We start from the raw sequence: 13,414 nt of genomic DNA, 5'->3' as shown, positions 1-13,414 counted from the left end.
CGTTAAAACAGTGTGGATGTTGGGCTGGGGTTCTGACAGAAGATGGAACCCTACATGCCACCCTTTTATGAAACTGCTGTACGTGTGCCTAAGAAACATCCTATTTATAAAATACATTGGGGAAGACATGCAGTGCAGGTAGCTCAGTGCGCAGTGCCAGATTGAGCTCTGCTTGGGACCTTTTGCATAACAAAGGGCACAGGGACCTGTGGCACCAGCCAGGTGGCTGGACAATTACAGACACAGCAGGAGCCGATGATGCCCAGCATGGTGTAGCTGCGAAGGGGCTTCTGTCCCAGCTCAGGTGCTGTGAGTGTGACTGTCACAGTGGTTCCTGGATGATCGGACAGGGAAGTTACCTTAACATATACCTCCTCTGGTGATCTTAAAGGGCTTTACTCAGCAAAGGACTAAGACAGATACATGTGAAGTGACTGGTGCCTAAAGAAGGGGCCATGAGGCGAATATTGATCAGTCTTGTCTTCCTTGCCCACACTTGAGGATGGTTGCCATCACACAATCGGTGTTTACTGTGGCTGTAGGGGGGATCCTAGACAAATCCAACCTTGCACAGACTCCTGACCTGCTACTGCTGATAGCTGTTCAGTCGGGACTGTCTAGAAAGCAGGAGGCCTTAAAGAATTTTTTACTTCCAGGGTGTTCACCTTCTATCCTTTGAGGCCAGGAAGGCTTATCTTCAGTATCCAGCAGCATTGGCAGGAAAAAATGAATACTTGTGTTCACATATGAATACTTTCATTTGCACATGAATATCAGTGTCACTGTGAGGAACAGCACCTCCACAATACCTATGATAACCAAAATCTTGCATGAATAATGGCAGAGAGATGATCATGCCAAACTGAAACACAAGAAAGAACATACGGAAGCATTTGTGAATAAAATGCTTCTTTCCTTATATAGTCCAGCTGCACAGCATTTTCTGTCATGAGTTTACTATTTATAAAGCCTTGTAGGAAATTCCAGTTTGTGTTATACTGACTCCTACGTAGTCTGAGTAATAATTTATAACAACGTAGAGACAGACTGTATTTTAAGGAAGAGGCAAAGAGCCAGAGTAAAGGTTGAGCCTACAGCCTGACTTCTGCATTTCACGACATTTGAGAACTTGATTTATCAAGCTTAATGTTACATTAACATAAGCACATAATTTCCTAGGAACTTCACATCAAATTTAAGGAAAAAAAAAGAAAAAGAAACAAAGAAGGTCTGAGTGTAAAATCACTGTAAATTCTTTCCTCTGTATCTTGCACTGCTTTCAGAAAGAAATCCAGATTGTGCTTTGTAGATTTATTGTCCTATGAGCTTGGAAGGAAGAAAAGCACTCTGTTCAGCAAAAGGCACTTGTTACTCAGAAGAGTATAATACTTTTCTCCTCAATGGACTGGGACATCTGCAAGGGATGAAAAAAAGAGCAATCTCTGGTTGCTATCCATGCTCCAACCAGTTAACCAGAGGAGGTGAACAGACACCTCGAAGCAAGGACTCTGGATACAGTGTGTGGCAGGCTTCCATGTATGAATGTGTATGTGAACTTCCTCAGTCACACTGGTCAGAGAGACTTGCTCTTAACTGTGATGATAACTCTTTGTACATTAGTTACTGTTACAGCTACTGTGGTTTCTAACATGGGGTCAAAGTTTACATTCAAAACATAGATTCATGGGTGTTGTAATCCTTTGTGATTTTGCTTTGATTTTATCACATTCTTCCTTCAGGAATAAAACAAAATCACAAAACACAACAACAAAATCATATTAAAAATCCATGTTTCATTCTGATATTTCCTAGATTTTACTTGCTCTGTTCAAATGACCTTTTTGTTTTGAGGTTTACTTTGACGGTATTTAAAAATAATAATAATGTTTAAAAATCAGTTAAATATCAGACTGACATAGTTTCCTCCACAATTAATGAATTATGGAAGCATGTAGCTAATCTTTGGGACTACTGATTTTCCTTTAGAAGAAACTGAATGTTTTAGTCCCTGAGATAAATGGGATTGCAGGAGGTTAAACACCCCACAGGAGGCTCCATGTTCAGTTCAAATTTCAGCTAGTAAAGCTCAAGCAGAAAAAACCTTGCCAACTTTTGTGAGAGATTAATCCACTTATCTCCTAGTTACTTCACAGCAATTTCTTGCCTACTTCCTATTGATTCACTGTGTGCTTGAATTTTTCACTCTGCTTTCCTGTAGATGTGTACCTGGGGTTTGAATGCTCTGAAGAAAGGAAGTCATAAACTTCTGGTAGGTACTCTGGTCTCTGACTACAGACTTTTCAAGGTAAATGTCTACTTTTATTTGTTTTATAAAATGTAGCTTATAATTAGCATACTTTTTTATATTCTGGACTTCTTAATAATGGTTCAGAGTGGAACTTCATCATAGTTTAGGCTAGATACATTCTTATAACCCAGCAAATATAAAAGGACAAAGATATCTATTTCATCATTTGTGCATTTCATCCCCATTTTTCTTTCAGATTTTTTTTTTTGCCATTCAGCACCAACTCCTCTAGTACTAGACGCTTATTATAAATGTGACATGCTCTGCCAGTTACAAGATTTCTACAAATCCACCCAAACTCAGTAGTGGTAAATTGCTGAGGCCAGCTAGGCAGCACTGCTGTCTGAGACCAGCTGAGGTAGTCAAGAAGTTCTGTTGCAGTTCTTCTGTTTTGGAAATGGCTGTTTTTACTTGACATCTGCACAACCTCAGGCCAAAGCGGCCAAAGTAAATATGCTACTATGAGCTAAAAAACCTGATTAGCTCCATGTCCAATTTGTCACAGTAAAGGTTGAGCCCCAGTGTGGGCAGAAGAGGCCACTTGCTGTCAAGAACTGGTTTAGTTTTAGTGAGATAGCACTGATACCAATGCTGCTGGAGATTGATTTGATCTCCAAAATGAAGCTAACTATTAATTTGTACAAATTTTCATTCTCTTCCAGTAGATTTTATGCAAGTGTGTCAGGGATCTTTAAAATGCCAGAGGTCCAGTGTTGCAATTACGCGTTCTGGAATATTTCTACGTTCACTCTATATCCTTTAGTATTTGCTTCCTGAATTTCTGCCAGCATTACCCAAAATGTTTCTCACCTTGTCCACACTGACTATGCAAAATTTTCCAAAATGCTGCACTAATTCTGGTCAAATATTAAATAATTTTCTTACCTTCTATTGAGGAAGGAACAGGCAGTTTCTCGCATAAGGCAAATTCTCAACGATACATTTAAGCAGAGACAATGGATATTATTACTATTTTATAGAGGAGATAAATACCTTAATTTTGTAACCAACCACACAGTGTTATTCTTCCATTTGATATATCATCCTTTCAGCTGCTTCCCTATCTGTAACCTCTTTACCTACTACCTTTTGCTTTACCAGGTTGAAAAAAGATTGCAACAGCTTCAGCAGAACATCAGCTGGCCCTCATTTCTGCTTTTACTTAGCACTGCTATATGGTCCTTTTGAGGTGTGTCTTAAAGGCTGCCAGAGGAATGGATGCAGGGTACAGAAATACAGTTCCCAGTGCTGCAGGCACTGTGTCTGAAATAATTGAGGGGTTAGAAATTATAGATCTTTTACTTCACCTTAGCAGGCTTGGGTTAGTATGCAAATAAACTTGTCTGTCCAGTAAACAAAAAGCTGAAGTCCATATTGTGTTACCACAAAATTCTTTTCAGGAACTGAGGCAAAAAGATTTTGGTAGAATGGTTCCAAAGAATGCAAAGCAAGTGTAAAGGGCTAGATTTACTCATTTACTAAGTCTATATAATTATTTTAGAATTTGCCTGTTTTCTGCTGTAGCAGGTTGCTCCCTTTCAGATTAGCTATCAGATATTCTGCTCTGTGTTAACCTGTATTTTCACATCTATTTTATAACAAATAGGACAGAAACTTCCTTTCTGGAAACAGAACTAAAATTCAGCATCATGGAAGCACAAAAGGCAATGCCATTATCAAGGGATTCCTATGAACTTTTGCAACTCATTTTGGGATGCGTGGCACCTCCAAGTGACCCTCTCTTAATATAACTTGTAGGAAATTATGACCTTCTTAAACTTCCTCTACCCTTGCATGCAGAAAAGCTATTAACTTGTACAGAAAGCAAGTATTTATATCCATAGTTGAGGATTTTAATACAGGCCTGTTATTTCAGAGGTGAATTAAACTACTTGATTTTGAACAGAAAGCAGAAGTATTATGTAACACTTATTAGCCTTTGAATTAGTATTGGAAAGAGGAATTCATGAGAGTTATCCCCCTTTTCTTTGCTCTGGCTTATTCTAACATTGATGTCTCTGGAATTAGCTGTTAGTATGTCCTTGGCAGCTATGTAAACAAAGCTTGCTCTTGCAACCTAAATCGTATGAGTTGCTGAGTGCTGCTGGAAAGAGGCAGAGCACCTTCTGCTGCCATTGTCTTCAGCACAAATTGGCAATGACACATCACACCTTGTGTAGCCCACTGGGTTGCAGGGTTTTTTCCATGCCTTGTTCCAGACCATCAATAAGAAAAATATGCTAAAATTTGGTAAGAGGAAAAAAGTGATAACAATACTACAGGTTAAATCCTGAGCTTGTGTGAATAAGCACGGCACAACTGATTCCAGTGATGCTGTATCAATCTACCCCTGCTGAGGTTCTGCTTTAAAAATTTTAATGGCTATCAGTTCAGAAGAAATACTTCAGATATATTGCTAAATAATGGTTTAGGTGCCACAGCAAGAAACAATATCATGCCACTTATTATTCCATTTTAAAACAATATAAGCCATGTGTGAGAAATTAAATCTGTCACCCTGTGAAAGAGTTCAGGCTGTCAAAATGGTAATAGAAATGAAATTTAATTACCTATTTTCTATGTTACCCATAGTAATTCCCCAGAAAATATTAAAGGAAATTGAAGAGGAGATTATCTTGTGAAGTGTTTTTATAATATAATTATTATTTTAATTACTTTAAGAAAAATCTCTACAATTATTCAGAAAGCCAGATGAAAGTTATAAGAATTGCAGCTGTTTGTCAGGCTAAGATTAGCTGCCACTGACCATGACCATCATGCTGTAATGGCAGCCACACTTCTATAGATTTTCCTCACGCTTGGGCTGGCAATAGTCTGGGAGGGATGAGACTCATGTTGAGTTTTCTGTATCTCTAGAAGAAGGAAGCCATCAAGGAAGTACCTGTAAGCCCTTTCTCTCTGTAAAGACCCATATGCCTCTGCATTTTTTCTTTGCTGGACCTGATCCAGCTCCACCCTAAGTGTCAGGGTCCCTTGAGTGGCAAACCCTCATTGAAGGTCCAGTGGCCCCTGGATTAGGAAGGAACTGGCCTTCATTTTCCTGTGTGACTTTGTCCTAGTTAGGACAGCTGAGACCAGTTCATCATGGTATGGGTGTAACCCAAAACTGTGTATTCTATAGCCTTCCATGCCATTTCCCAGAAATTGTTAGCAGTAGAGGCCTGCGAGATAGGAAGATGTTCCTGTCCTCATACCCTTTTATGGAATTCCCCGCTCTGAGGGCAGGACTGAGCATTCCTGCCTGAACTGGAGAATATATAAACTTGGAGTTTTGGAACCTTTTTACCACTCATGGGATCCAGAGGAAGACTACAGCTCACTGCTCTCAACCAGACTGAGACCACCACCCTCAACTGGACTGCAATCACCACTTTTGACCAGACTGCAACAACACTCTCACCAACAGGTTTTCCCCTCACTTTTTCCTTTGGACTCAGGGGGCCCAAAGAACACCACTCTGTTTATGCCCAAAGGTACTGGGTTATATATTTTGGGTTTTGTGGGTTAAAACCAATTGTTTGTCTGTATAATTGTACTTATTGTATTATTTTATTAAATTGTTATTCTGATTTATAATCTCTCTTTTGAGTTGAGTTCATTTCCCCTGCCGGTTTACCTTTAAACCAGCACAGACTTTTACAGCTGAGAAGAGTGGAGCTCAGAGACTGTCCTTGGCACAATTTCACCATGTCATGAGGAGTGAAATAATGCAGCAGGATGTACCGTTAGACACCATTTCATACTGCAGCTTGAGGGTGAGCTATAACCTGCAGGTTAAATAACACTGCAACCAGAGGCCATGAAGAACCAAACCTCAATGTGTTTGCTAAACATTGAGATTTTGCATAAGGGGAAAGAGGGGATCAATATAACATGCAGAATGGAGAGTCAGCTGGGATGTAGGCTCCTTTGTGGATTTAATCCTAAACTAATGCATACAGAATCTGTACAGTAAAAATCATGGACAAACTGCACTTACTCTACAAAGAAATTAGAATTCTTCAAGGCAGAAATTTTTAAAAGTGAATGATGGTATCAGATGTCTGTGTTATAGAAGAGTTCATATTTTTTTCCAGGTCAAGTTTGTACGAGAGGATAGAAAAAGAAAAGACGATCAAAAATGAGATCAAAACCAGGCCATTACAAGCTGTTGCTCTCAGAGACTGGTATTTCCTATCCTATCACAACACAGAAAACTGATTATATTCTACATGTCAAGAAAAAATACCAAGATCAATGAATGCTTCACTAACTGTGGCACGAAACAGGATGTTGTGAGTTTATGGTCATTTAATCCCCATCTCCTTAATCCACTACAATATTTTCTGTTACCTTCCCAGATACTCAGTGGGAACAAACTGGCAGAGATTTTAAGAGTAGGTTGTGATTTGTGTATGCAGTTCTCATGGTGGAGAGGCAGTGCTGAGTGGCTTCCTGCTCTCAGGATTTTCATCCTTGGGGCATTACCTCAACTGGAGAGTACAGAGACACGCTGAGGGAGACCAAGTAGCTCATGTGCGTGAACCTCATTTGCCTTTGCTCTACAGACTGCAGGGCACCTGACCTCTAAGTGAGCCCATGCAGTGATCTGCAGTGCTTGACAAGCCTCTTTCTGGTACTTAAGCTAAACTGTTTACAGCTTGCTTGCTAATTTCTCTCCTCCTGCAAATCCTGAAGCATAGAGATGCACTGATTATTAATTTCCTTCTCATCATCATCAAGAGGTCTTGGTAGTATTTGAAATAAATGGATAGTGTTCAGGCAATATGAGTCCTCATCAAAACTAGGTGTGAATGACAAGGGGGAGTTTATACCGTGAAATAAAGTCAAATTCATCACTTACCCATTCTGAACAGGCCAGTCTCAGTACCAGAAGCAATCAAGACACAGTACAGGATCTTATCAAACTAACTTCACAAACTGGCTGTGCTTATAAGCCTGAGCATCACTCTGACAAGGCTGATTTTGGGTTCACAGTATTTCTGTACTATGTAGATACATTGTTAGCCTAGGGCTAGCTTGGGGCAATCCACATGAGACTGTACTGCACTAGGCAAGCACTCCCTCTCTCTCTCTTTGTGGAAGATGATGAATGTCTCTGTATTCAAGTCACTTCATGGAGGCTCTTGGAAAAGGGTTTAATTTTACCTTCTTTTGGCTCTTTCTCTAAGCACAGTTTGCATTTTCCAGTTATCTTTCACATGAGAACTCAGAGCACAGGAACCATTCAGGGCTGAATCAGAGTGGCCAGTCAGGATAAGGAAACTTGCATGTTGATAATATAACTATAAAGAAATAAATATATAGAGCTAGATCATGCCCCCAAGGCATAGAATTGTATTTGGAGGAGTCTTCATGGCATGAATTGGATGTACTCTGATACTCGGCATGCACAGTTACAGGGAACTTGTTACAAAGGCTGCTACATCACGCCTCTGGCTGAACCCTCCCTTGTCAACCATTGTGGCTTTCCAGAAGAGCAATTAGATGCGGTGCTTGAGTTACCCCAGGCATCTGGGTTATGAGTCTATCTGACCCATATGCTGCAGGGGAAGACTGCTTATTCCTTCCTCTTTTCCTGTGGCCACGGAGACAAGCCAGTGCATAACTAGTTCTCTTGTGATCAGTCAAACAGTTGTGCAATGCTGAGAAGGTACAGAGGAAAGAACGAAGTATCCTAATTTCCAAAATGAGAAGCAAACTCAAGATCTTACTCCTCTATATCACTTTATGTAAATAAAACTGTGGGGCTGCAGCAACCTTGTTGTTTAAACCCTCATAGCAATGAAGTATTCTAAGAAAAGAAAAAAACCAAGAACTGCAACCTAGTAAATCTCAGACAAATCCTCGCAGCTGAGATGTGGTCCTCATAATACAGTAAGCATGCTTGTAGCTTGGCTATTCAGGTTGTCACTTTTTGGTTTTTTTTACATTTTGAAAAATAACAGCTGCAAGGCTCTTTGAAGACCTCCAGGAAGGTTTTAAGCGTGGCCAAGGAACGTGCTCATTGTAAATAAAGAGTCAGAAGTACTGAAGACTGATTCTATTTTCTTAATATAAAGTTTTTTCAGCTTTAAGTCCTCAGGTCTAAGTGAATGAACAATGCTGAAAGACAGTTAATTAATGGTGCAAGAATGATGGAAACAGGAGTCAGAGAATAGCCTCAGCTATCAGAAAGGAAGAGAAATGGAGAAATACATTAATTAGAAGTTAAAATAAGACTAAATTCATATTCTAGTTTATGTTGAATTTCACATAGAAGTTTCATTAATTTCATTTTGGGGCTTTCCTTACAGCTTTGGAAGGTCCTTGAAATTTGACAAGTGTGAATTAGATTTTAAAAACTTTCCATTTCAGAAATTTTCCAGCATGAGGTGGTGAAATTGTGCATTGAATGTACTTTTCATAGTTATATCTGCTTTATTTAGTTTTGATCATGTTTTATGTAAAGTTTCCTGGATATAATTGTATTTCTTAGGTGCCTGTCCCTCAGTTACTATTGAGGGGTGTTATATGACCTTTTTAAGAGCATTTTAAAGTAGACATTTTACTTATCTGTTTTTACAAGACATAATTATACTGTGATAACTGATAGGACATTGCACCTGTCTCATGCAGGCAGCCTTCTGTGAATTCAGAACAATCATCTTTACATCTTATATCTGCAAACAAGAAAAAGTGGCAGCATAGCAGCACCACAGTTTACCTTGATGGTATTTTCAGAGCAAGAAAATCAACCATATGTTTCCATTTCCTGAGTCCTCTGTCCATCCACTTCTGATGGTTCTCCACTCTGTTCTCCAGTGTCAACACAAATTTGTGACATCATGCCCATTAGACTACATGAAGGAAAACATGACAGGCAGCACAACAAACTCTATAGCAGGTTTATGACCTGTATTAGCATGGCCATTTTCTTTATTAGCAATAGTTCAAGCCACCCTTTCATTAACAGTCCTTATCCTTATAGTTAGAGATCTTCTAATCTATACATTGATTTTGTTCTTTGCAATTTCAGTATTCCTGGCTTATTTGAACTATCTAAACCATTTAACAATACATATGACTTCATCAGGCCATCTTTTTTTTTATCCCTTTAATTTATTCATTGGATAGGCCTTTAACCAATCTGGTTTAGAGGGAGATGTCCCTGCCCATGGCAGGGGAGTTGGAACTTGTTGATCTTTAAAGTGCCTTCCAAACCAAACCATTCTATGATTACTGTATTTAGTTATTCATGGAAACACGCATACATATGAGAGACTCAAGAAGTTTCCACCATAGAGAAATTATTAAAGTAAATTCCAGAAATCTCAGCATATGAGAGACGTGTGGATAGAAAAGAGAGAAGGTGGAAATTGATAAAGAAGAATGGCAGGGAGGACACCATTTTCAAAGACCTTAATGATATCTTGGTGGAGTAACAGATAGACAGATTTTGAAGGCTAAGACCAGGGAAAATGCATCAGAAGTAATAGACAGCTATGATCAAAGGCATGATTTTCGGAATGAGAAAATACATTATTAGTTCTTTATTAAATCCTGTCTTGCAATGAAAGCAAAATCTCCTGTTAAAATGCCATTTGTAGTGTTTGTTGCTTAAATATTCTGCCAAGCCTAAAAGGTAAGGCTACCACTGTAATTCCTATTAGTCAGAGATTTGTAATATGCAGGGTAAAAAAGAAAAGGAAGGAAAGAAATGGAAGTTAAATCTGTAATCAAGCTCTGCCATCTGCATCTCAGCCAGACTTTGTACCCTACTGCTTGTCATCGAACAAAACTGTACATGCAGTGTAACTGCAACTAGGACTTTACTGATGTTTATTGAAGATAGATCTGTGTGTTGTGCTATGTACACAGATATAGACTTCCAATTGAAATTATATTATATATTAATTACAAATGAGGTGATATTTTAAGACAGAAATATGCTTGCAAGCAGAAATAGTTCGTCTGTTTACCCTGTTTTGTTTCATGTTGTTAATGAAAACCTGTTTATTTCTTTATTCATATTTGGAAGTAGAAGGTCAAATAATCCTCAATGAGTAATGTATTAAATGAATTTTTGCAGTCTTTCTCTGCTGTCCATGGTTTACTACAAATAAAGGAATTCTAAAAAGCACTGATGATTTAAGACTATTTGCACATTTCAAGAGTTTACATAAATAATTCTTGCTCTGTGTATCAGTAAAAAAATAGTATTATGGATTACACCTGGCATCACTAAACAGGAGTTAAGTCAAATATATCAGATGACTTTTTTAATACTTGCAAGTTTTTTCCTAGTAAATATTTATATCTTGACTACTGTGTAGTGAAAAATATTAAATGCAGTCCATTTTACCTGAAATTAGCTCAGGTAATGCTCCAATGATGCAACCGTCACAGAGCCAATGCCAACAAAGGCCAACAACCCAAGTGTTCACAGTGAGATCTGGGCAGGATTTCTGCCCTTGGCAGTGAGGCTATCCAGGGTAAGGTTAGTTCAGATAAACAAGGCATACCTTTTGTCTGCACCAGTTCACATAAAGTCACTCTGGGCTAAATTTGATCTCCAGGAACAAAGATGAAATGCCCTGAATTGCTCTGTCCCAGGAGCCCTGTATCAAACACAAAGCTTGCTTTTTGTGCTAGGTTTGTGTCTTAGTAACATTGAAACAATTATTGAAAATCATAAGCCTTCTTTGAAGGAAATCAAGAAGTGCAGTGAATATTTTTGTTGTTAAATCTGCTATTTACTCTTACACAGCCTCCTGGCAAAAGCAGGGTAGTGCAGCATCTGGAAGCATCCCTGAGGAAAGTACTCTGAAGAGCCACCTCCTTGAGCATGTTTTCTACACCTCTTGTTTACCTAGTTCACATACTCATTTTCCGATCATCACAGTCACATTAGTTAATAAATTAAAACACTGGCAGCATAGAAGAATTTTATCAAATTTTTACAGACAGTTATTAGCATATTTACCATGGCCAAATTATTTCGCTTGATTTATTTCTAAGTCAGAAACAGTCTCGGCAAATACATCAGCATTCCAGCTCAACCAAAAGTATTTATTTCCTCCTTAGCAAAAAATCAAGCTGATAATATTCTGAATAATACATTATCTGTACCCATCCATCCATTCATCCAGAACTCAATTCTCTTAGGCTGAGCAATGTTTTACGTTTAAATCTCCCTGTTTGCATTTCTCTAAGGGTGAAAAAGATCTTTACAAAACACTGAGTCAAAAGGGCTTATTTTCATCCAGTATTGGAAAGGGATTTCTTGTTCCCTTAAGTAGGGAAATTTGTATATATTATTTTACCACTTAGTCCTGTGTCCCTTAAGCTCTTCTTGTCTTCTTGCAGTTACTCCAACACCTATTTTAGTATTAATCCTACCACTTGTATTTTGCCTGCTAGGCCTCTTGCTGCTTTGCTTTTACAACACTTCATATTTTTCATATTCACATTCAGTAGTTCTACTGCCCCTCAGTGTATTCAAGTCTTTGGGTTTCATTTCATTAACGGGCCCTTTTTGAGAGGGCAATACTATTCAACTTTTAGCTTTGTCTATTGTAGGGCTATATGTTATTTTATTTTTCACCTTGTAAGTATATGCAATGAAGGGAGTTTGTTTTTTTTTTTAATGCACAGAGTTTACTGGAATTTTTGGTCTCCCATTGCTTCAGAGATTACACTTGATTACTGAAAAGCAAGTGGAGCAATCTGTTGTATAAACCAGTTATATAAATCAGCAGATGAAGAAAAAAGATATGGGAAGAAAAAGAAATGCAACTCATGGGACGGTCAAGACCTTGAGGGAAAGATTAGTGGGCAAATAGAAGTGAAAATAAAGGAGATAAAAGAGAAGGACCTGAAACAAACAAAGGCAGTTGCAAGTTGGCATAGCTGCTTTACAAGAAACCATGTCTGGTCCTCTGACCACCTTCAACATATTCTCCATAGTGTAAATAGGTTACTCATCCATTAGAAACACATTGAATTGTAGTCCTGATAATATCCCTTGTGTTTTCAGAGGCTTTTTCCATGACTGTTGAAACTAAGTGTATGCACAATAGCTTTGATGCCTAAATTCTGAAAGAGCAACACTTTTTATATTCAAATAAGCTTGAAAAGTTAGGACATAGATATTATCCAGCTTAGGTACACAGATAGGGTCATTACTGCTCAAGTACCTGAACTTCTTACACTATTCTAGGAAGGATTCCTTGCAGTTTTCAAAGGAGGCTGCAGTGCAGGTAAACACTTGTAGATCCATAGCTATTATTTTCTATCTTTTCCTATCTTTTTCTCCATGGGAATCTGACTTTTCTTTATGCTTCAAATGTTCATATTGTTCTTTGGATGTCAAAAGTGTATGTGGGTGGCAGAGGCATTTTCAAGATGACCTTCTTCATTCAGACCACGTGAGGGACAGTATACCCTGCTACGGTGTCTGTGTCTGGAACATTGGTAGGTGGTGAGTCCAGGCTTGGGAGCAGGCTTAGAATAGTCAGGCAGAGCAGGCAAAACAAGAAAGGCCACTGTACTTGCCCAAACACTTGGGGGAGCTGTAGATGGAGAAGGAATAGAGCTGGGATCTCCCAGGATATCCAGGCTATGTTACTCTTAGATTATCCTTCCTTACTGCAACAGGAGAAACACAACGGTCTGGGACACAGACAGCGAAAGAGAGAAGACATTCAGAAAGTTCACAGACTTAATGTATGTGTGTATGCATAGACGCATTTTTCAAAAATTACAGATGTAAATATATATAAATTCCTTTATTTTGATAAGAACTTTTCCTCATAGAAGTGTGGCACATAAATATAAAACACCAGTTTTCTTTTGTTTTTCTGAAGCTAAATGAAAGTAAGCTAAATGTAACCATGCTGCAACAACAAAAAATTTACATTCAAGGAATGCATTAGTAAGTGAATACAGTTTTCATGTGGTTGCAGTTGTGATGAAGAATAATGACTCTGACCCTATTGTAGTTTATTTCTGCAGTAAATTACAGAAGCAGGTTTTTCATCTTTATTTGTTTCCTAGACTTTGGGGTTCTTTAAATCTTTGGGAACATTGTACATATAGCTAGCA

The 13,414-nt window shown here is 38.5% G+C and overlaps 1 long non-coding RNA gene across 1 annotated transcript; it reads right to left on the bottom strand.

Annotated features, from left to right (window-relative positions):
- Positions 1–1,231: 1,231 nt before the first annotated feature.
- Positions 1,232–9,122, bottom strand: LOC113995299. Its single transcript, XR_003543345.2, has 2 exons — positions 9,036–9,122; positions 1,232–1,414 (listed from the first exon to the last, which is right to left on the bottom strand). It is a non-coding gene; the product is annotated as an uncharacterized LOC113995299 (long non-coding RNA).
- Between the last annotated feature and the right edge of the window lie 4,292 nt (positions 9,123–13,414).

The sequence above is a fragment of the Pipra filicauda genome, unplaced genomic scaffold, assembly GCF_003945595.2.
Source record: "Pipra filicauda isolate LSUMZ 115617 unplaced genomic scaffold, ASM394559v2 scaffold448_size536912_pilon, whole genome shotgun sequence".
NCBI lineage: Eukaryota > Metazoa > Chordata > Aves > Passeriformes > Pipridae > Pipra > Pipra filicauda.
Note: the sequence above shows the minus strand (reverse complement) of the source record. Positions and strands in the feature narration are given on the sequence as shown.